The 22,950-nt window shown below is 39.4% G+C and overlaps 1 protein-coding gene across 2 annotated transcripts in view; it reads left to right on the top strand.

Moving 5' to 3' along the window:
* Nucleotides 1-5,119: 5,119 nt before the first annotated feature.
* Nucleotides 5,120-22,950, top strand: part of ncor2 (nuclear receptor corepressor 2) — a 94,001-nt gene continuing 76,170 nt past the window's right edge. For both annotated transcript variants that reach the window (XM_085367134.1, XM_085367133.1), the window contains exon 1: nt 5,120-5,348. The gene's annotated coding sequence lies outside the window, so the exon portion shown is untranslated. The remainder of the gene's footprint in view (nt 5,349-22,950) is intronic.

Here is a 22,950-nt window from a genome sequence, read left to right as displayed (position 1 = left end):
TTGTCACGCAGCGTGTTTTAATTCCAAAAACCCTCTGTTAGACTAAAGAACTGTTTGCTGTGGCTTCACATTTTCAGTCCAACCTTTTGGGATCACTTTCAAAATCCCAGCACTGTTTATGGTACAGCACGATCTCGGGCATGAATGAACCTGTACTCTTCCAGTTTATCACCGGCATTGCTTATGAATTAGGTGAACCTTATCAATCATTTACGAGCCTCTCTGTGCTGTCATTTTCTTAGATCATAGCTCCCAGCGTCGTCTCGCTCAAAGAGTGTACGTTTGCACCTCACCGTCGACATGCAAGAAAAGATCCAAGCTGCTCCGTGTGACCATGTGGGAAATGCCAAAAGACTCCATTTCCAGCATGCATACAATCATGAGTTGGAGCAATGTGCTGAATAGTATTCTGTGCTGTATATTGAGCACCACCACTACCACCCCCACAGCTCACTGAAGTAACCCATCCCCCAGCTGAGACATTTATGTGACTACATTACAGCAACGTCCCATCCCCCCACTAAGTGAGCTTTTCTGAGCAGGTCCCTGGGGTGGGTGTCAGTGTGGAAAGCAGACCTTTTTCCCTGTCCATGGGATGTTATTGATGAGGTAAGGTAATGGATCCCCCTGCTGTGCTCACAGGGCCACTGAAGATAAATCAGACAGTGGGTAAGACCCAACCAGCCATTCCACCTATCTCCACACTGAACTGCCATTTCATTAGCTTTATTTATGGGGGTTTTGCACTCTTCTGAAGCCCTCCCCTCTCTGTCCTCCCACTGAAAATGCTGCTATTTCTCTTCGTCCTTTAGTGCTATGGCAACCTATATACACCCCCACCCCATTCTTCCTCTTCTTCTTTTTTTTTTTTCCATCGAAATGGTAGTATTCGACCTCCCACACATTTTTCCTGGAACTAGTGCTAGCCTCAGTCTAGTTTATGTAAAAGTCAGCCTACAGCCTGTTATCTCACAGTGGACAAAGGGCTGGAATGGAAAGTGAAGGACATCCTGGGCTTTTTACATTAGATCCAAGTCTATAGAGCTCAGCATTTCCTGCAGAGCTGTATTTGAGTTGGCTGATCAGCAGCAATTCACCTTTGGGCTTACAGCTCTCCATGTAACAACAACAACAACAACAAAAAGCAGCCACTTGAGTAAGAAAAGAAATTCGTTTTTGGACCTTGCTGGAAAGGACTAGTTGAACTCATATCATCATCACAGATCAAATGTAATATTATGTTTTTTTTTCTTTCAGAAAATGTGTCCAAAATTGGAAAGCAGGCACAATTCACTGCTCGAGCTGAACAAGCTCACTTCTACGCCCATGCCAGCAGAATATGACACTGATTCTTTGTAGCTTTTTCATCACTATTGCTTCTTAACTGCCAAGATTTATATCACAACTTTGATAGCACGCTTAGGAAAGTCCACAGCATCAGGAGCCGATTGCATCTGTACAAAGCATCAGTGTTATCGTTGTACGTCCTATCTGTTGATTGTAATGCATCCAATCAGAGGGCAGCTATCTATGCTGACTGATTTTTCTGACGAGCTTTACAAATGCCAAACCTCCATCCATATGCAAATGTATATTATATGCTAAACCATGTGTCTATCTACCTATGTACTGAAAGTGGTAAATGCAGTGAATCATCACACATCCTCCTCACATCAGTTTTCCATTGAAAATTTTTTTTTTTTTTTAACTTCCTTTCATGGTGAACACTGATCTCATGACAGTCCTGCTGGAACATGTCCATACAAGGTCCACTTTAGTGTACTCCACATGAATCCATGCAACCTGACAGATGGTTGACTGAGCTAAGCTCCTGCAATTTTTGACTCGAGCCCAGTTCCATCGGTTGACTTGGACATTGGACAAGTGTGAATATGCCTGTCACGCCCACACCAGCCAGAGGAAATTCAAGCATGATTTGTCACATGAAAGCAGAGTGTGCATCATATAGATGTGTTTATACATATCTATCTATCTATCTATCTATCTATCTATCTATCTATCTATCTATCTATCTATCTATCTATCTATCTATCTATCTATCTAGAGAGAGCTGGTTATTTCAGTCAGGGGTTGAAATCACATTTCTGCCTTGCACAGATTTAAACTTGTACTCCAAACCAATATCTGTGATTTTGTTTTTTTAAAGCTGCTAAATTACATGGATGCATGATGTAACAAAGACAAAGAGCACTATCCGACTTTGTATTACATGTGAGCGAGGCTGGAAAGATTCATATTATGTCTCAGCAGTGAGATTTAGTCTACACATGATCTTGATAAAAGGCAGGAAAAGAAAAAAAAAGAGAGAGAGAAAAAAGCGTTTGCTGGCTGTCGGCCAGGTGTGGACAGACTCAGGAAGTTAAGCCGGAATTCCAACAATGCAGGCAGTCGTTAGAGTCTTCAGCGAAGGTGCTGCCATTTCTGCTCTCAGTGCTGTCTTTGTTGTGGCGGCGAGGAGGCAGTTAGGTGAAATGCTGTGGCTGTGAATGCATTTCAGCCCTCGCTCTGAATTGCAAAAACCACGAGTGACGTGTGAATGATACAAAGCAAACAGTGGCATCAAAATCAGGCTCTTCTCTCGCGCCTGCGTCCAGGGGGGAAAGATAATTTTCCCAGGCTGTTTGACTCGAGCCCAGTCGTGACAATAATAAATGCCGGCAGTGACAGGATGAATTATGCCTCAGCTAAAAATGTACATCACAGCAATAGGAAGAAGCTGGCATGTAATTACACCGGAGATATAAATAGCGACGCATGCCTCAAAGTATCCATCACCTTCATCTAGAAATCACATTAGAAATGGTACACTCGATTTCAATTAGAGATGTTTTTTTGTATTTTTTTTTATTTCTATTTATTAGAACAGACACATTTCCCGGATTAACTGTATTTGAATCCAATTAGTTTAAGCCTAAGTGAACATTCCTTAAATACTACCCATGAATGCACTAAAAAAATAAAAATGCCAGAGTCTAATAATGTGTTTCTAATCGGCCACGGGTTTTTGAAGGATGGGACCATGCGGCATGAGAGTATTTGAATTTGTAATCAAAGCTGATCATTCAGAAAGGGGAGCTCCATTAATCTGGCAGACTCCGGATGGCGGCCCATCTTTTAAGAAGTGCTGTTTTGATGAGGATTTTCCCTCCAGCCTCCTCTCACCTCTAAAAGGCTTTCTATGCTGCTGCTGTTTTCACCTTGTGTGTCTCTGTGTGCCTGCGATGCAAAATGTGCTTCTGGATACACCAACTGAAGCAATCTGTGTACAAATGATGTCACCGTGACAATGTCACACAAGTGCAAGATACACAACTTTACAGGTGTGCGGTTGAGATTAAAAAGCAGGTCAGCTCATACTGTTGATGGTCTGATCTAAAAGAAAGGAGAACTGCACATTACAGTTCATTCATTTGTTATATGTGTCACTCCTTATTTGCAGAAATTTATCTGGTGATAGAAAGATGTGGGCTGAGAATTCAATGGAGTTGTGGCTGTTGTAATGTCATCACAGGATGGTGCTTAGTTGATGTTTTATTTCCTAGCCATTATGGATGTCTGCAGTGCATCTGCCAACTGATTGCCTTTAAAATCTCCAAAGTCTGCTTAGTTCATGCTCTCACCCCTGGTGGTGCCTTTCATGTGGGCTCTGGATCTACTGAAGCAATCCTTTAGTTGCACGAATAACTTGTAGAAAAGATACCCCAGAGGATCCAAAAGTGAGCTGCCGAATTTGCTTTGCATTCAGGAAAAAGTGCGCCCTGTCCAGATTTATCAGTTGTGAGAATTTGGAGAGAAAGGCAAAGAGAGTGTTGTGTCCATTTGGCCTTTGTCTGGAGCTTTGTTTAACATTATGAGGAGTCTGGCTGCAGATAAAACACAGCTGTTGACATCAAAACTGGCAAGTGAGAAACATTTGCACTTTATCAACAAGCTGATAAATTGGGCATTGCAGATCTGGGAGAGATTGTTCAGACAAACGGCTGGGTCCAAAAAACCCAGCTGAAATAAACAGTTATCTCTCCTGCTCTGTGATGGCTGAACGAAGAGATGGTGGTTATACTGATGGTTAGAGGGGGTCTCCCAAACCGCAGAGCAGAAAGAAAAACACAGGGAAGAAAGAAGAAAGGAAGAAAAAAAACAATCCCAACTGACATCATAGGAAAGGCTGCTGCTTAAATTTAGGGCGAGATAAAGCCTGGCTGGAGTGTGCCAGATAGTTATATGGCAAATACAGGTTGCCAAGGACTTGTCTAAGTGGAATAACACAATAAATAATCATAAAATTAACTGAAACTTACTACCATAGACTGTAAAAACCAGGATTACGTTTCAGCAGATTTTTTTTTTTAATGAGCCCTGCTGATTGAAAAACAACAACAACAAAAAAAACCCCACAAGGCAGCCAGACATTTTCCACAAAATCCTCTCTGTGACTCAAGTAGATGCAGCATGGGTGGTGACTTTTAGAAGCCAGTGTGAAGTAGAGAAAGCAGTTTCAGATCATTTGCAAGGTACCGGCTTCAGCAGAGTCATCAACTCAGTTCACAGCATGGCATGTTGTGATCTCCTGAATACTATCCTTCAATGTTAAGTCAGTGTATTCACAGCTTGTACTTCTCCATGGGAATCAAGCAGCACAGATGTAGACTTCCTGGAGTTTTAATGCTTGGGTTGACCCCCCTTTTTTTGGAGGCTCTGGGTTCATAAAGGAGCAGGGAGGGGTGTAACTGGAGAGGGCCAGTGCGTTTGAGTCTAATGTGTACCAATAAGTCCAGGATAAGATGGAAATTCTTGTGGACTGTTTGTAGTGTGTTAGATTATGATGGAAATTTAAGCAGCTGTACCGTGTATGCTTTATACATATATATTTGTTAATCACCTAAATAGCACACCTACAAATCTATTTGGAAAATTAATCATAACATTTTATTTACCAATGAAAATGAGTCATGCCAAATTACTATAATTTTGAATATGCTGTGGGCATGGGAAATGTGCAGCGCTTTGAGTAAAGAGGAGGAGCGAGAGAGCTTATGGACCTATTGAGAAAGACAGAGGCGGTTCAGCCCTGCTATGGTCTCAGCAGCAGCAGCTCAGGGAGTAGTACTAGACCACTGTGTTGTGCAGGAACAGGCACGACGTATCCGAAAACCGCTAGCGGATTAAATGAAAACGAAAACTACTCTTTCATGTGGATTAATTCCGGGGAGAGACGTTTAGTCGAAGCGAGAAGACTTTTAAGCGAAATTGGACCGAGTGACGAGGATTGGGACGTTAGTCACAGTGCGATAACACCACCGAATGATTTCTTTTGCCCCGCCGCTAAGGTTAGTTAGCTTTCATTGCTCGCTGTGTCCATTGGTTTTTTTTTGGGGGGGGGCGTCTGTTCTGCTGTTGGATGACGGGGTCCGGCTATTCTTTGGAGGAGAAACAGCAGTATTGACCTTTTCGAGTCTCTATGCTGTGCTATAGTTACATGACCTATCAGACCTGTATGAAATTAAATGTTTTAGCGGTGTTCGACTAGCTGGTTACCCATCTTGCCACAGTAGTGCTAGTTGGCTGGTTATTCCCAGCTAGTTAATTATTTTATAAATCCGGAACACGTGCTACATGGCTAGGCTAGGCTAGGCTGGCTAATGGCTAACCAGGGTAGCTTCCCAAGCTAGCTGTCAGAATGACCGAGTAGCCAGCGCCAGTTTTATTCAGCTGAATTAATCATACACTGGTGGTGACTCGTTACTGACGCTATTCCACACACAACACGACCAATATCCGACAATATTAGTGATTGTCAACTTTTTACTATACGGTACCAGAAAATGGGTTCAAGCTAAGTCATTTAGCCTGCTAACTTGGCTATGCACAATAGCGCCCGGTTTGCGTTTGTAAACACTGGTTGTACATGAAGTGAACGTAATGCGCTGAATCGGCTTTAGCGGGGACGAATTGGTTTGTTGTCAGATGGCTGATAAGCTATATTTGGCGTGCAGTAGTTTTGTAAGCAGCTTGATGTCAAGTCTCTAAAAACAAAAGTAAAGGGAGTTTGCGTTAGTGTTTGGCTTCTCAACATTGCTGCTGAGTGAGTATACTTGCTGGAGTTGGACTGGGGTTTTTGGACCTCTGTGTATTCTCCGGTAAACTGCATTCCTGTCTCTACAGTCAGTCTATGTAATGATAGTCCGTCATAAAAACATTCTAATTTTGGTGGTTCTAAGTAGTTAATCGCTATTGAGACACACCTGTTAATTCTGTAAAGACTGAAAACACTTTGGTTGGATACCTAAGGTAGTGAGTTACAAATAGTTTAAAAGACGTTTTCCTAATATTGAATGCTAGGGAGGACGTTCACCTTGATGGTGTCCTTGTTCTCTAAAGTTATTTGTTCTATAGTGTATATCTTCAACTCTTGTAACACGTACTGTAGATAAAAGCCGATTATCAGCAATCAAATAATAGGCATTTGTCTTGTGAAATTTGTGTTGCTGTGATTGTTCCCTAAGAAACACAAACTCATATTTTGTCTCATATCTTACTTTTATGTGCCTACGTTTGAAACGTGTGGGAACACACAATTGCGAACATACATAGTGGTATGGTAATGTATATTTAAAAACTTGCAAACCTTAAACTGTAACTGTCTGGATATCTGGGATTAAATGATGTATTTACTGATCTGTCCTCTCTGGTTATAAAACGGGGTTTTCCCCTGGATATAGTTTGACCAAGTTGGTAAGCCACTTTGATGCACTGTATCACGGATGACCAAAGAGTCAATGCATTTTCCTGTTTCCATTAGTACATAGATTATGCACGTCACCAATGATAAAAATAGTGATCTGTGGTAAGACCACAGGTTTGAAGCAGAGCTAAAAAAAACAACAACAAAAAAAGGAGTTGGACAACAATATGATGAGTGTGTTTGTGTAAAGCAGGCAATGCCTTATCACAAATGAATGAAATGTGTTTCACTCAAAATCAATCAGTATTAAATGCAATCCATGTATTTATTTTGCATGTGTTATAGCTATTCCAGTGCCTTATAACGCTTGTGTGATAGGTTATGCTAAACAACTGATTGCTTTAGATTACTTCCTGTCAACTGAAACATCTAACTTTATCAGCAGGAAGTTTTCCCGTTAAACATCTGGTACAGTGCACAAGTCAAATTGGGACAAATTTCCATAATATCTAAAGATAGTTGGAAGATAAATAAAGGGAAAGACCCTCTGATTCATTTCTTTTTCACTCTGATATTTATACATCAGATCCCACCCCTCCCCCAACACTAGCATGGTTTAACCACCCATTAACCACCTACTGCTCCACATTGCTAATTAGCATAAGCAACATGAGCACATGGGTAGTTAGGATATTATGATGTATGTGTGTGTGTTACTGAAGCTATTTTTATACACATGCTCTTTATAGCAACAAGGAGGGTGTTTTGTTACTGAAAATGGCTAATCAGCTGTTTCGTTTAATGCCATTTTCACCACCAACGTTGGCTAATGTACAAATAATGTTCCTGCAGTTACCAGTAATGATGAAGCAATCCCTCAGTTTCTCCGCCATAGCTTTTATGTAATCTTGTGATTGTCTCATTCATGTAGTCATCCTTGTTTGTTTGCATTTACATTCATGTATTGGATTGAAGCCCACGCTGTTGTTAAAGTAATGACAGTAATGGCTGTGGCAGCAGGTCGGGTGGGGGAAATATTGCGCCGGTACTGCGTCATGACACCGTAATATGTTATTTCGGGGGCTTCAAGCTAAGTATTATTAGAAACAAATATCATTTTCCTAAGCTTCAGCCCTCAATTTTTCTGGACAGCTGCATATTAAAATCGGTTGGACTGGACATTTAATGTCCTCTAGTACAAATTCTGTGTGATGTTTGATTGCGCAGGTTGTTTAGCTTATTTAGTACATTAATGTAAAATCACTCAATATTACAAGCAGTTATAGTACTTGTAGACACTTGGTGTGTGATCAGGCAGGCTGAAAAGCTTTTAAACCTCCTAATAATCCATAATGCACTTAAAATCAAAAATCTAATTCTGATGTGAATCCTCAAAATTGGAGTCTGTATTGCATAGTGTCAGGATTGTAAAGAGTTAAATTTGAGTGAGGCGATATCTCCCCCTTTTCCAGAAGGGTAATGGGGGCAGGAGATAATCCCGTGCTCTGCATGGAGCCTCAGGGAGACCGTTACACCGCTAGTTCAATTTCTTCTCTTATTAAGAAACACAACAGAGTTATGAAACCGGAAAGGGGAAGTTCTTGCTCATTTCATTTTATTTCATTGTGAAAGATGAATCCTTACAGTAAATTCTTGTGGGAAGACAAAGCACATTGCATCGCCATAAATCAAAGATTTCCATTAAAATTCCAAATGTCTTTCTTTCATAATAATAAATGTCACAAGTTCTTTATTTTTTATTTATGTGACCATTAGCTGCCTCTGATATAGCAGGTAATCTTCCACAAACAACAAAATATACCATATACAGGAAGAGCATGTGCAACACATCTAACTCTTGTAACTAAAATCATATTCTAGATGAGTTAAAAATGGTGTTATAGTCAGAGTAATGTGAGCATTTGCAGTACATGCATAGTAAAAGACTGCCTCAAATTTGATAACATTCTTTTTCTTTTTTTGCATTTGTTACATTTGAACTGTCAGATCAGTCTTGAATACACTCCAGACACATACATGGGCAGCTGGACACCTGATAACAAACTAATGTTCTGTTATACTACTTTGAAGTCAACTTGTTCATGCGTAGATATTGCAATGTACTGTAAATTTTCTATAGATTTTGCATGGTTACCCCCCTAAATAAACAAACAAAAAACATGAACATCCACATGGATCTTTGCAATCAAATTCTAAACCTGAGTTGATCCTAGTGGACTTGTGGATGTAGAAAGTATATAATGAATGCTTGAGACTTGGGTGTAGTGCCTAAGCATGTTTTTAATTTGGGGAAATAAATATTAAATATTTGCCAAAACACCTCAACTGGGTGTTTTGGCAAATAGGCAACACCATGGTGGAGATGGTGAACCCAAGTGAAGCTATGCAAAATACCTTTTTGTAACTCAAATCATGACACGTGTTTAAAAGATTTACAGCCCTAACCACGTTTCATTACAAGGCTTTGCCTTTTCCTATGCTATCATCATAAATAAGAATGTTTTTAATGGCTTGCTGGTTAAATATATGCTACACTGGCTCACTGTTCCTTCTCATGGTACATATTTGAATTACAGGAAAGTACGGCCTGGTTATAGTCCAATTTTAGTTGATATTTCTTCAGCACAGTGCACACAAGTTTTGAACTGAAGTCATAGCGGTTGTTTCTTCACATTCTGATAGTGGATTTAGCACAGCAGGCATATTAGGCAAAACAACGTCTGTCTATATACATCCTAACTGCTAGCTTTATATGCTGTATGTCTTCAGACTTGACCAATCCTTGTAAAAATGAAGAAATGTACAGATATGTATTCATGGACATGTATGAATGTATGTAGGTAGGCAAATGTAATTTTTTCTTGATTCGGACTCAGTTGAGTGTCCTTAGTGCTCTATAAGGATTTTATTTGGATTTTAGAAATGGTATTTGTGGTATGGGAACAACACTTGCCTTGTACTTGCTTTTTGTTGGCCAGTGTCAAACCATGCATATACATTCTTAATCAGATGTTAACAGCTTACTAGATCTGGTGACATTTGTCCACATGCAATCCAACTCATCTGTCTGCTTGGTGTGTCAGGGCTGTAAGCCACTGTTTTATATCAGCTAAAGCCTTGATTCAAATCTCTACCCGAATCTTGGCTATACAGGCCAGTTGGATGGAGAATTAAATCACAAGTTCACATGGTTTCTTACCCTCATAATGCAGCAAATCCAAGCAGATGTGACTTTTCCAACACTTAGCACTTGACACAGCAAATTAAATGTTTATTTACTCTAACTGCTGCACAAACAGAGTGATTATAGGGAAACGACACAAGTTTAGTACATGGTGCACTTCATGAACCCTCAAGTTTACATGTGGAAACCTAAGAGAGAAATATGAGGCAGTCTCTGTAAAACTGCCTCACAGGCTCTTTCCCTCCTCCAACCCAGTTTCCTTCTCACTGGATGAGTAAGTGCAGCTGTCTAGCATTTCTTGCTCACTAGTGGACTGCACCTGGTAGGTTTTGTGTGTGGAGAATGTTATGCATGACTCAGTGTGATAGAATATTATGATCAAGCACAGCTGGTCTGTTGCTCTGCTTCAGATTACAATCTAAGTGCTATTGAACTGGACAATGGTACCACCCCAGCTCTAGTGGCTACATGGGGGGGCCGAAGTTAGGCAGCTGTGCTATTTTTTTTAATTTTTTTATTTTTTGTGATTGCAAATGGAAAAACTTGTTGTGATGTGTTGTTCAAAGAAAATGTCTCTGATATTGGTTATCCTGCAGCTTCAGATTTCTGCCCTAATCATCTAAGTAATCTAATTTTAACATTTAGGCAGTTATAGAGAGGAGGAGGTTGGGCATGTTCTGTCTGCTGGCCTAGGGATTGAAAGGGTATGGAGGTCAGACCGATTCTGTGTCCATCACCTTGCAAAGTTTAAAAACGGGAGATCTATTCTTCAATCAGGAATTTGTGTTGCTTGAGAAGTAACCTGTAAAATTCCTCATATGTATAAACATTGAAAACTGATTGCCTATCTTGTTATAGTAGACATTTATTTTATTTTTTACACTCTTTAGGGTGTTCATGTTGACCTTTATTGTAAAGTAGTCTATCAGGGTTTTAAACAATACCTTATTTTTTGGCTGTTTGGCTTTTGTGTGTTTGTGTTACATACAAAGTACTTCCAGAATAATTTTGTGGTATATAGGCTGTAGATGATGTTGACAGTTGATATGGCGCTCTATCACTGCGTTAATGCACTACCTGTTCCTGTCAATTACAAAAACTGTATAAACAGCAGTCTAAACTGCTACTATTGTTTGTATTCATGTTGTGGCAGTATGCATTTCTAGTGGGGTTTTTTGGTATGTGGAAGAACACGTTTTATAAGCCCATGCTTTATCGTAAAACACTTGAATCTTAGGTTAGTAACAAGAATTTATTTATTTATTTATTTATTTTTTGAGCACCAAACTTCACTTCCTTTTGTTACAATGATCTATTACAGGAATCGTTGTATCTTTTCCTTTTTAGGTTAGCTTGCTCCTTTTTATTAAATGTCATGAGTTTCTCTTTTAGTCGGTGACTTTGAAGATTAGACATGACTGCGTTTTAAATACGAGAGAATATGATCAAATGTTTAATGTTGAGCTACTTAATTTACTCTTTTTTTGTTTCATCGATACAATTATGAAGATAATTAAATGGTCAGAAAAGATACTTAGCACTTCTTATTGTGTTGTAAAACACCATCTCAAAACCTCTTGTGATACACCTGTGTTTGGATGCTGTTATTAGAAGGTAGTCATTTATTATTCATAAGGTGTTCTGTTTTGATTTCCCTAGCTATGAAATATTCTTGCTATTAAAACCAGTCACCCATATTTAAACGCTATAAAAGAGAGCCAGACAGCGGATTAGCAAAGATTAGAAATGGCTCTGTGGTAAGTGATTCACTTGACTCTCTTACGCAACACAGATGACAGCATGGTAAAGGGCATTACTCTTGTTTGTGTGTAGGCTACCAGTGTGGGTAGTGTTGCATTTGCCTCTCTGATTAGCCCAAGTTTTCTACTAAGAGTGTGTTACAGCGTTGTTATTTGTTTTTTTTTCCCCCATTAAAGGATGTTAGTTAGCCAAGCTGAGAGTTGGTGAACACATATCAGCTGTATTCCACTGTAGAAGTGAGAGGTATGAAAGTGTAATTACTGATTGCGTGTGCTTGTGTGAGAGGACTGAACTCCTGTCTTGACATGTACCTTGGATCCATGACAGTGCAGTTTGGAACAAATTAGTCCTTTTGAATGTGCCTGTACATCAAGCTGTTGATATGACATCTGGTCTTTGCTTTGTAATGTTTGGATTTATTCCCTGCTTAAATGGTTCCCTGACTGTAATTAATTCAAGCTTGTGTGTCATATTTGGGAGCGGTGTATTGTTTGTGCCATCTGTGTCAATACTGGAGGCATGTATGGACTTTAGTATTTGGCAATACATGCACGATGTCAGTGTACATGCATAGACACCTTGTCATGCACAACTGGAAGTTCTATGAAGCTGCTATCATGAGGGGCAAAAAGGCACTCGGGTTGCATGCTGCCATACTGAAGAACATTTCAAAGTTCTTGAATAATTAAGCAGCAGTGCAGGGGACGTAGGTCAGCTCAGCAGACAAGTGCACTCCTCAGTTTTATTTCCTGCTGCTTAGAATTGAGAGCTGAATGTCAGGTGGACTTTAAAGAGCCAATGGAGAATAAAGGGAGATTCATAAGTTAAAGCTTCATGTTATCATGTCCCACACAGCTGGGAAATAACTTTGTGTGTCAGTAACAGATAAATGATATTTTGTACTCTAACAGTAATGGCCGTACAACAATTTCTGCATAAAATGTAAACTGTTACATGAACAATTCCTTATCTTTACTTTGTGAACTTTACCAGACAAGTTATGAAGGCGGAGTTGGAGTATTGTTGTGCATTTTTTGACATTTCTGACCTGAATGAATAAGGTTTATCTAGACAACTTGAATTTATATTATTTAGTTCAGATTTTTGGATTTGCCTCACTTGTAGTGCATTTGCATAACTGTTAATTTTACAAGTATGCTCAAAGAATAAATGAACAATATAATTTAGCACTGTGATAGAGAACTTGAGTTGTTTCCAGTGGTTTTACTTACCTACTTACCATTGAATATCCTCGATAGGCCAGTTTTGGCTGATAAAATCCAGAATGCATGTGATAATACAACAGTCGGAAGCGAAAGAAAGTACCTTTATATCTCGGACATAATGCAAACACTTAGCAGAAGATGTAATCATTTAGCTTTGTCAATATACAAACTAAAACATGGCTTTACATAGCTTCCAGGTAGGAAACATCAAGCCAAATTTGAAGTGCCTTTGGCCTATTTTCTATCTGAATGCCACCAGATGGTGATAGCTGTGGTTGCAAAAAGACGTGTGTTTCTATGGAAGTATACGAGGAAAAGCTTTCGTATTTGACTTAGTAAACGATTTCCTGCTGAGTTTATGGTCTCAGTCTCTCATTTGGGGTCGTATTAAAAATTGGGTTTATCTTGTAAATCTTGGTCACACTGTTTTGAAGAGTAGAATTATTTGTGGTTTACTTATTGGGTCGTGACTTCTGCTTCCGTCAACCAGCCAGCAAGTGGTTTCACAATCAAACCCTCCCCTGCCTGTCACATCTGAATTTTGAGATGGCGACAGCAGAAATGCCAATCTTGAGGGTTCAAAACTAGACTTTAGCTTGGTTAGTGAGTAGAGCAGGGCGATATGGCCAAAAATATTTATCACGATATATATTTGAAAATTTGCGATAACGATATAACCGACGATATAATTGATGCGAGACAAAATACAACTCCACAACATTACTAGCGCAAAAAGACAACCTTCCATTTATTTTCACTTAAACAAGAAGCTGGTTTTTATGTACATTAAAGCTTTATAAAAATGTAACAGTGCAAATGCAAATTCCTTGCTGAAAGTTTAACCAAAAGGCATTTCCAGTAGAAATGGGCTGACATATCCTGAGCATAACCATGTATAATATCCACTGAAGTTAAAAAGAGGTGCTTTGCAACATTAAACTGCAGTGTGCAGTACGCATTTTTCGGACCATAAGGTGCACGGGATTATAAGGCACATTAAGCGAAACAAAGCAGTCAGATAAATCAAACTTTATTAAACTCATTCTTCTTGCTTCCTCCACTTCTGTACCATTGATTCATTAATGTTGAATTCTCTGGCAGCTGCTCTATTCCCATGTTGTTGCAGTATATTAATGACTAACCTCGTATTGTGGATGGATTATCTCAGTTGTTCTCCTGACTGAAGTTTGGTCCGTTTACAGTATCCTGCCATGCGATTGCATTTGTCTCTAACCATGAAGAACCTTCACGTTAACTTTTATAAGTGGAAAAGTGTTAGTGTTCGTCCTCCAGCTTCACTGTTTATGTTATGCTAACATAGCTGTGTCGCTAGCGATCACGTAGCACATCATTATATACCAGCTAGCCCAACTTCAGTAACCCTACAAACGTCAATGCTGTTTAGTTTCCTGTCTTCATTTATGTTGGAAGTGATAGCAGAGCTGCACGTTTGATTTTTTTCAGAAATCTCTCCGTCAGAACATGCTATATCATGCTTAGGTAACTAGCGAAACTAGCGAGCTAACTTCCGCTAGCTTCCTGCTAACTTCTAACTCCGTTAAATGTAATAACTTTTGTTTTCATGGATGCCTGGAAGTTAAACTTTATAGTTACACCTGGTAAAGCAGCAATGCTGATCGTTTTATTAAAGATGAAAGAATTTAGACAGTTTTTAACTCTAAGTGATGCTGCAGTGTTGTTTGACCTGAAGCATACGGAGTTTAGGACCCAGATTACTCCCAGATTTAAGAGCATCTTAGTCCGACAAATATGACAATAACAACGGCCGCTTGCATGTTCTGCAAAAAAATGTGCTTTGTTGTGTATCTGATGGACAAACACAAACCAGTTCCACATCACTGAAGTTGCACCATTTTTACAAACCAATTCTGGTTCATCTGTTTCACTCAACAATCGGCCATGTGCGTATGAAAACAAAGGCACTGCGCATGCGCGTTTTACTCCCATTCTATCGCGATATTTCATTTTCCTATCGTTGCCTAACATTATACCGGTATTACCGTGAACGGTATAATATGGCCCAGCCCTATTAGTGAGCTTCACTTTTAAAGACAAAAAAGCTGCTAATTAGTGCTACAAGACTATTAAAATGCTACACATGCAGGGCAGCAGTCCAGTGCAGTAGCTTGAATTGTCAGAGAGGGACAGACATTGGTTTTCGTGGCCTTTCCTAGCACACCTGTCAGTCAAAGAAGCCATACAGATATCCAACTACCATATATTTAGTTGCTTTACAAGGGGAGAAATAGTCATAGAGATCCAAGTTGCTTTTATTTTTATATATATATATCTATCTATCACACACACACACACTTTCATTTTCATTTGTTTTGTATGTAGGCGTATTCCCGTAAACTCATTCTTAGGCACTTATTAAGATTTTTGTTGATTCTTCATAATGGAGTTACCAGAGAAATTACGTAAATTTTGCTTCCCTGGCGTCAGCATGTGTGAGTGAGCAGGAGGGGAGTATCTTTTAGATCCTCAAGAGTGTTTTGGTTGAGTGGCTTTGCTTGCATGATTACAGGGAGTCATAGTTGGCAGTGTGTGAAGGCCTGTGTTCTACACTGGGCAGCAGGGAGGGGGCAGGGCGAGCCTTATGTAATTTCACACAATGTCGCTGAAGCGGCCAGTAGCGAGGGAACAGGCAGGAAATCCAATAATGGCTCTACTGTACACCATAGACACAGCTGGATGACCACATCTGGAGGTTCAGGACAGCCAATCGCTGGTTCTGTTAGTCTCTCACCACCTCCTGGCTAGTCCTTTCCTGTCAGATTAGTCCATTTTAAAGTCTGTGTTGAAATGGTGACAATGATGCGTGTAGTCTATTGCAAAATACAAATGCATTTTTTCTTCTTCTTCACATTCTTTTTACCTTATGTCTGATACAGCTATCCTAGTGGATTATTCTGAGTAGTTATATATTTTTCTTTTGGTTGTTTACTGTGGGTATAACAGTAGGTGAATCATAGTGGGTTTTTTTTGTTGTTTTTTTTTAAACTACACCTTTATACTAATAGCTTCAGCATACCAGTCTCATAGAGGTTTCCCTTAAAGGTGTGTAGCAGAGCATCTCCCAAAGCTAAACTACTAACATGGTTTCAAACCTAAGTTTTACCTTTGGAAAAGGGGTACGTACTTTCAAACAGCTCTCAGGGATGACTTCCCTGATGGTTCTCTGTAGCAAACCTAGCAAATCTAGTGCTTCACTTAGCTTTTGGGCTAGGGTCCAACCCTAAATTGGCAGCAATACTGAACCCTAATACCCACCAAATCTAAATGTTTTAAGATTTATGAGAGTTCTGTAATTGGCTTTTCTTATGAGAACACAGTACTGGCACTACAGCCTGAAATAGACATCTAAGCAGCATTAATGTTAATAAGTGTAAAATATATGTGATGCATATGCAACAAATTAGGTGACCTACGTTTGACACATTTCTTTTCAGTGCACAGAATATCAAGGCTTTTAAGAATCGTATTGCATTGTATGGCAAGCATTATTTTTCTACTTTTCTTGTCAAACTAAATGGCACAGTAGGTTTGTGTTTTAAAGGACCTTATTTGGGTAGCATTACATTGGTTATTTTACCTAATAAGAGTCATATCAGTGAAGCTTCCTGTGCTGTTTATACTTGAATACTTCCACTTTCATTTTCAGTCACGGCATCTGAAATAGCTTTGTTGTTATTTTTTTTTTCTTTTTTTACTCATGTCTCATGGCTGCAGGTGTCTTTGTTTCTAATCATGCTGCTGTTAGTGTGATAGGCAGTGCTGTTCCGTCAGATTTAAAATGAAAGGTCTGACAGGCTGTGGTTAAGGGTCATTGTACCTCTTTCTATCAGGCAAATTACAGCTGTGTCAAAGTTGACTGTGGGTGTTCACACTTTTTGCACAATGTCTTCAGTTGCTGACTGTGTGTTGTGACCGCAGATTTCCTTTGTGAAAGTCAAGCAGGGGTAGGCTGCAGTGTTTGGGTAACTAGGGTAACTGCTTTCCTATGTGGCAGCTAGCAGTGTTATCATTAGGAAAGCTTCTAGCATCCTTGCACCTATTGCCAGATTAAGATCGAGTACATTCAAAAATAAAATGCAGATTCCGGCCTGATTTTCAGACATTTGAATGTTGACATCTTTGTATGTTATCTCTAAATTAACCAAATTTGCCACAGTGTGCGAAGTATACTTCACCTCTTAGCCTTTTTGTTCACAGTGCTTTTTAAAATAGACACAGAAAGCCAACATTAGTGTAAGTTTAACCTTATTTCAAGCTGAAAACTCTGAGCAGTCTTTCTGTTTTGATGACATAGGAGGGCTTCACATACGTGGTGGTCTGGGTGTTAGTGATAGATGGATATATCTTCATATCCCCATATTCATTACTAGTCCAAACATATTGAGATATGCCAATTCTGATGCACATTTCAAAGCCTAAATGCTGAACACACAAGAAATCTGTTTTTGACAATTTAAGCCACACTGGTGACTGCTTTGACGTGGTGTCTAATAGTTTGGAGCAGTAGTTAAGTAAATGTAAAATTCCTAATAAAAACCTAGCAGTTATTAATAAGTTTGGGTGAGTCCACTGTTGCGGAAAAGAGGGAATATTTTTCACAGGCGCGCTGTTCCTCGTGCTGCCTAAGAATAATTGAAAGCCTACTGATGTAGTACTTGTCACCTTATGAAAGCAACACCAGTGATTGTCTAACTAATGAGAACCGCACCAGCCTGAGTCTCCAGCTCTCATATTTAATTAATGCATTAGCACACCAGGCAAATACCCTCTTCATTGGCCAGATGCCGCTGATCATCGCATATCACACGGGTTGTCTGTTGGCACAAATCGTGCCTGTGTTCTTTTTAAAAAAATTTTTTTTATGGCTGTCTTAGATTAAACATGTACTTACAATAAGGTATTTCTTGCATCATGACCTCTTTACAGCATTGATTTTTATGTCGTCATCCTACTTTTTAATGGCAGCAGTCTACCTTGTCGTCATTGTTTTGATATTTCAGCCTGGCACTAGAAATGCTGGTGCACTTTGGTTTGGATCTTTTAAGTGTTTTTGTTCTGAGATTAACTGAAAGGTATTTACAATCACCTTCTCTCTTTTTCTTTTCATTTTACTTTTTGTAGTACGTCTTCTTCTTGGCGTTTCTGTTCATGACACGGGCCGATCAGAATGAATTATTTAAACAGTGAAACAAGGCAAAGTCATGTCTGGGAAACATCAGTGTCAAGAGAAACCTTTTTTTGTCTTTAAATATAAAACGAAGTTGGTGAGCTCACTTGGAAATAGTGTAATGATTTCCACTGTATCATCTTAGGATGGGCATTGACCTTCTTTATGTCTTTTGACCTTAAAAGATCTATTTGGGCCTGATTGTTAGGCTTCAGTGGATTAATTGCAAGGGCTCTGTTTCTGTGTTAAATTTCTGTGGATGGGGAATGAGGAAAAATGTTGGAGTAGAGCTGCATGAATGTGCAAGACTATGCTAAAGTTTCTCCAGATTTAGCTATAAGACTGCAGGTCCCCCCTGCCAAAAAAAATTAAAATAAAAAATAAGAGCACCAGAGTTGAAAAATATGAAATCATGTTATGACTACCACAAGATGTTAAGGGTGTCCAGTGACATTAACCAGACCTGTCTCAGATCACCTGATATGTCTGGGCAGTTCGTACATCTGAAATGTATTTTGCCAATAACCATTTGGTGCTATATAAAGACACAGGAAGTGCAAAGATGTGTGAACAGACTGGTTTTTCTCCTCTCACTGGATCAGCTGCAGACTGGTAAAGACCGAAAAAATACATGGACACACTCAGGTTAAAGTCCCGTTGAAACACAAGCTTACACCACTTGTAAATGTTAATACAGGAGTTTACCAAGACTGTAGGAGAGTGTGCTTTCAGTACCTGTAAGAAATCTTCTGCCATGTAGATAAAATGGTTTTGAAGCGTCTAATCAGGACGTCAGGGAAGCACAAGGTTGTTTTTGTTTTTTTGTTTTTTTTAGGTTAATGTGTAAGAGAATCTACTGTGTAATGGTAATCGAATTGGTTTAAAATTAACAAAAATGACAGTACAGCATCTAATTTGGATTCACAGAATTTTCAGAAGATGTAACATTTTTGTGATTTATTTAGTTATCGGAACGATAGAAGACATCTATCGGGATATGAGATTTTGGTCATATCGCACAGCCCTAGTGGCCACATTTTTCCTGTCACTTAGATGAATGCTGCTTTCACTCGCATCTCTTTAAAATACAGGAAGGTCCCAGAGAGGCACTCTCTGGGTGTCTGAGCCGGGTAGTGAGTATAACAGCCTCACCTACTTGTTGTTTACAAGTGGCAGCCAATCACAAGAAAGTTGGCATAAAGGAAGGGGTAAGGGAGCTAAAATGGCCTGTTTGAGATGGTGGATGAACTGAGGGGATACACTAAGACCCAGTTTAGGATAAACACAGATTACCTTGAACTGTAAATCATGCAAAGCTACTTCAGTTCAGAATAAACATATGGAGCTGGTAGTGAGCTTACTAGGTCTCTGCTAAGGATACAATTACAGCGCTGTATCTTTACATGGCAAATAGTTGTTTGCTTCTATTTTAGTATTCACAATCATGTATATAAAAAAATCCTTTAATTTTCTCAGGAATGAGGACAATCAATTGTGCTCAAGCTACAAAGTCTGAGCACACCGAGATTTGAATAACTGTTTATATCAGTAGAATGAAACTGTTGTTTGAAGTCTGCCTTCTGCTCCACTTGAAGACTGCAAGCCGTCTGTGTGCTCTGTGCTAGTATTTCCAAAGCCATTCCTAAAATGGAGAGGGAGGGTGGGGTGTGTGGGGGTAAGAGGATGAAATATTGGCTTGCACTGCTGAAGGTTGAGGCCCACTCTACTATGTGGAAAAGAAGAGAGTAAAAAGAGAGTGGGGAAGGAAGGCACGCTAGAGCGAGAGAGTGAGGTGACTGAGTTCATTTGCAGCATTGAAAGCAAGCCAACGACTTGCCTGTGGGTGTCTGTAGCAGTGCCAGTGCATGTGTTTAGCCCGTCGCCTGGAAGGCCCCTTTCGCTTCAGAGTGGATGTCAAAGATCACTCATTGTGTTGGTTCTCTCATCTTGATTGAGGTTTTTTGTTCTCTGCCGATCTTAGGGCTGCTCAATTAATCGAATTTTAATCACGATTACGATCTGGGCTTTCAACGATCATTAAAAATGACTGAGCCGATTATTAGCCCCTCCCTCATTTATCCGCGACACCTTAAAGGCCGTCTGTGAAAATATTGTCGGGCATAAACCAGTCCGTGGCGCAAAAAAGGGTGGAGACCGCTGATTAAGAGGACCCGAGGGAAGCTCGGAAAGCTAAGCAGAAGTTATTTGGAGAGTGACTGCCGTTGGTTGAAAAGAGAGTTTAAAAAAAAAAAAAAAAACTTCAGTGGTGTTGCACACTATTTTATATTATTTTTTAAAAGTTATTGTTAACCCTTTAAAGCCGGTCAGAGCAGCACACTCCGTTTTGCGTAACTATTGTTAAATCCCTGTAGAACCTGAACCGTGTAAGCTAGCGCAATAATTTGTTTTGCATATGAAACCGGAGGAGTTGTACTTACATCTGATGCCATCAGCTTGTCCTAGGTCACGGTTTCGTTCCACATATAGCTTTGCAAAAATTGCATAAAAAGCGCTTGCAGGAACAAAAACATAATATTCCAGAAACACGCTTTGCCGTTCCTATCAGCTGTTCGTAACACTTCCCACAGTAAAATGATGCACATGCTGTTTTCTTTGCAAATTTGCATCATAGGATTGTTTTTTGTTTTTCCTGCAGTATATAAAAATTGCTGTATCTCCAAAATAAAACTATGAAGACACTCAAAATAAATTTCCTGTGGTGGGAAACTATTTTTTTGCAACTTTATTGTATTTAAAGTTTTGAGGGATAAACCTCTTAAATTTCTCCAAGTAGAAATATATGTAAACAAAACAAAAGCGATTTTCAATTTTTTTTGTAGTTTATTGCACTTTTTTGCAATTTATGTAATTACTATGGACTTAATGCATACATATTATTAAAATATGGGCTATAACAGTTGTATTGATGTATAGCAACTTGAAATGCTCCCACAAATGGCACTACAACATGTAAAAAAAATAATAATATAAGCTCTGGTGGACTTGGTTCTATGGTAGGTCTTAAAGGGTTAAATAAATATCGTCAAATAATCGTGATCTCAATTTCAGTGAAAATAATCGTGATTATCATTTTTGCCATAATCGAGCAGCCCTAGCCGATCTTGTGACGGCCTGCAGACTTGTTTTCTCACTTCTCAGGGGAATCTCTCTGAACACGACAGTCATCAAAGAGAGGTTTCTGCGTGGGTAGGCTCATCTCACCCCGTTTAAGTCTTTCTGGCCTCTTTTTTTTGACCTTTTATTTTGAATAGTACACATTATGTCAATACAGTAATAGTGTCTTAAATTATTTAAGGGTTTCTGCTAAAGGACTTTCCCTCTGTGGTCTGTTTACTCAAGTCTGTCTGACCAAACAATGAGTGTGCACTAGTTTTGTGAAAATATTTGAAGCCACAGTTTAGACTGCGAGACACAAAGGCACAGTCTCTAGTTGGTGTGAGACTCTGAGCAGTGTTTTCCCATCTTGTGGCCTCTATGAGCCTATGTTTACAGAGCTCCTCTGTTTCTTACAGTCAGAGCCATGTTCAGCCTTTCGTAATAGAGCCCTTTGCGTAACTGAAATCAAGTGACACTTTGTGTTTGTGACAGTTGAACAGGAAGGAAGGGTAGATAGTGCCCCTCTTTGTGCTGGGGAAAAAAGACTCAAAATCATAGTCAGACAATGGAGACTGGCACAATAGTACTCTGCCCAAAGTAGTGCTGTGATTTGGTCTCTGGTTCATTGTGCTATAAAAAGTTCTACTTTATTACCAGTTGCAAAGATTATTACTCAGCCTGTCCCAGCTGAGAGACTTGAAAGGAGCTCACTATGAGGAACTATAGCCAGTAGTTGCGGTTTGTCATGTGACGTCATGGCCACAATACTCAAGAGTTGTTCGCCATATTGAATGTGATACAACCACCGGCTGCTAGGGAACAACATGTATTCCCCGACTGGCTGGCAGCGGTTACTGAAGGCTTCTGGCTGTTGCTGGATTAAATCTATTGCTGCACCAAGTGATTCATTTGGTTGCTTGCAGATTGCAGTGATTGACTGTAGTTTTTAATGTTTGTCTGCCATTACTTGCTAACCTGCCAGCTTTTCTGGAGCAGCCCAGCACAATATCGTTGCCACTTTCCGTAAAATAGTGAACATTAATTTTTCGTTGTAGAGCCAAACAGCATATTAGTTTTCCTTATTATCTATTCTTTAATAATTTAAATCTAAAATTAGACTAATCTCAGTGTAGGCAAAGTGCTTCTTTCTATTACTCAAATTAATATTCCAGCACTAAAGAAATTAAGTACTGCTGCTCAGTTAACAGCCAGTAGCAGTAGTTAAGGCTCGATCTGTTAATGCAGTATTGGAAATGGAGGGTTCCACATAGGATATAGGGCATGTCTTTCATATGTGTGTCATCAATAAAATTGGGAAGTAACCAAATGAAACAAGATAATGTGTTTGTAGTTTCTGTTCTAATAGTCATTAATTTATCAAATCACTAAACATTGTTGCATATTAAAGTATGAATACATAGTTGGTATTAGAGCTGGGCGATATATCGAGTTTTTAAAAAATATCGATATATTTTTATACGAGATATAAGATGTGACAATATCCTTTATATCGATATAGTCTATGTTACGTTATAATTATACTTGTGGAGCCGCAGGTTTGCCTCTCTTTCGTCCACTTTCGTCTTTACGCAATGTTACTCGGCCTCGCCTCTCCTTCACTGAACACAACTCCTCGTCCCCCATCGCTTCACCTGCAGGAAGCGACAAGATGGACACGGCAAATCTCCGTTAACGAGTTACTGCGCATCGCCCCGTGCGTGGGGCTGGACGG

The sequence above is a fragment of the Diplotaxodon limnothrissa genome, linkage group LG12 (assembly GCF_057381915.1).
Source record: "Diplotaxodon limnothrissa isolate DT_005_m linkage group LG12, D_limnothrissa_male_GT1.1, whole genome shotgun sequence".
Taxonomy (NCBI): Eukaryota; Metazoa; Chordata; class Actinopteri; order Cichliformes; family Cichlidae; genus Diplotaxodon; species Diplotaxodon limnothrissa.
The sequence above is the reverse complement of the archived record's forward strand: the minus strand, read 5'-3'. Positions and strand labels throughout refer to the sequence as shown.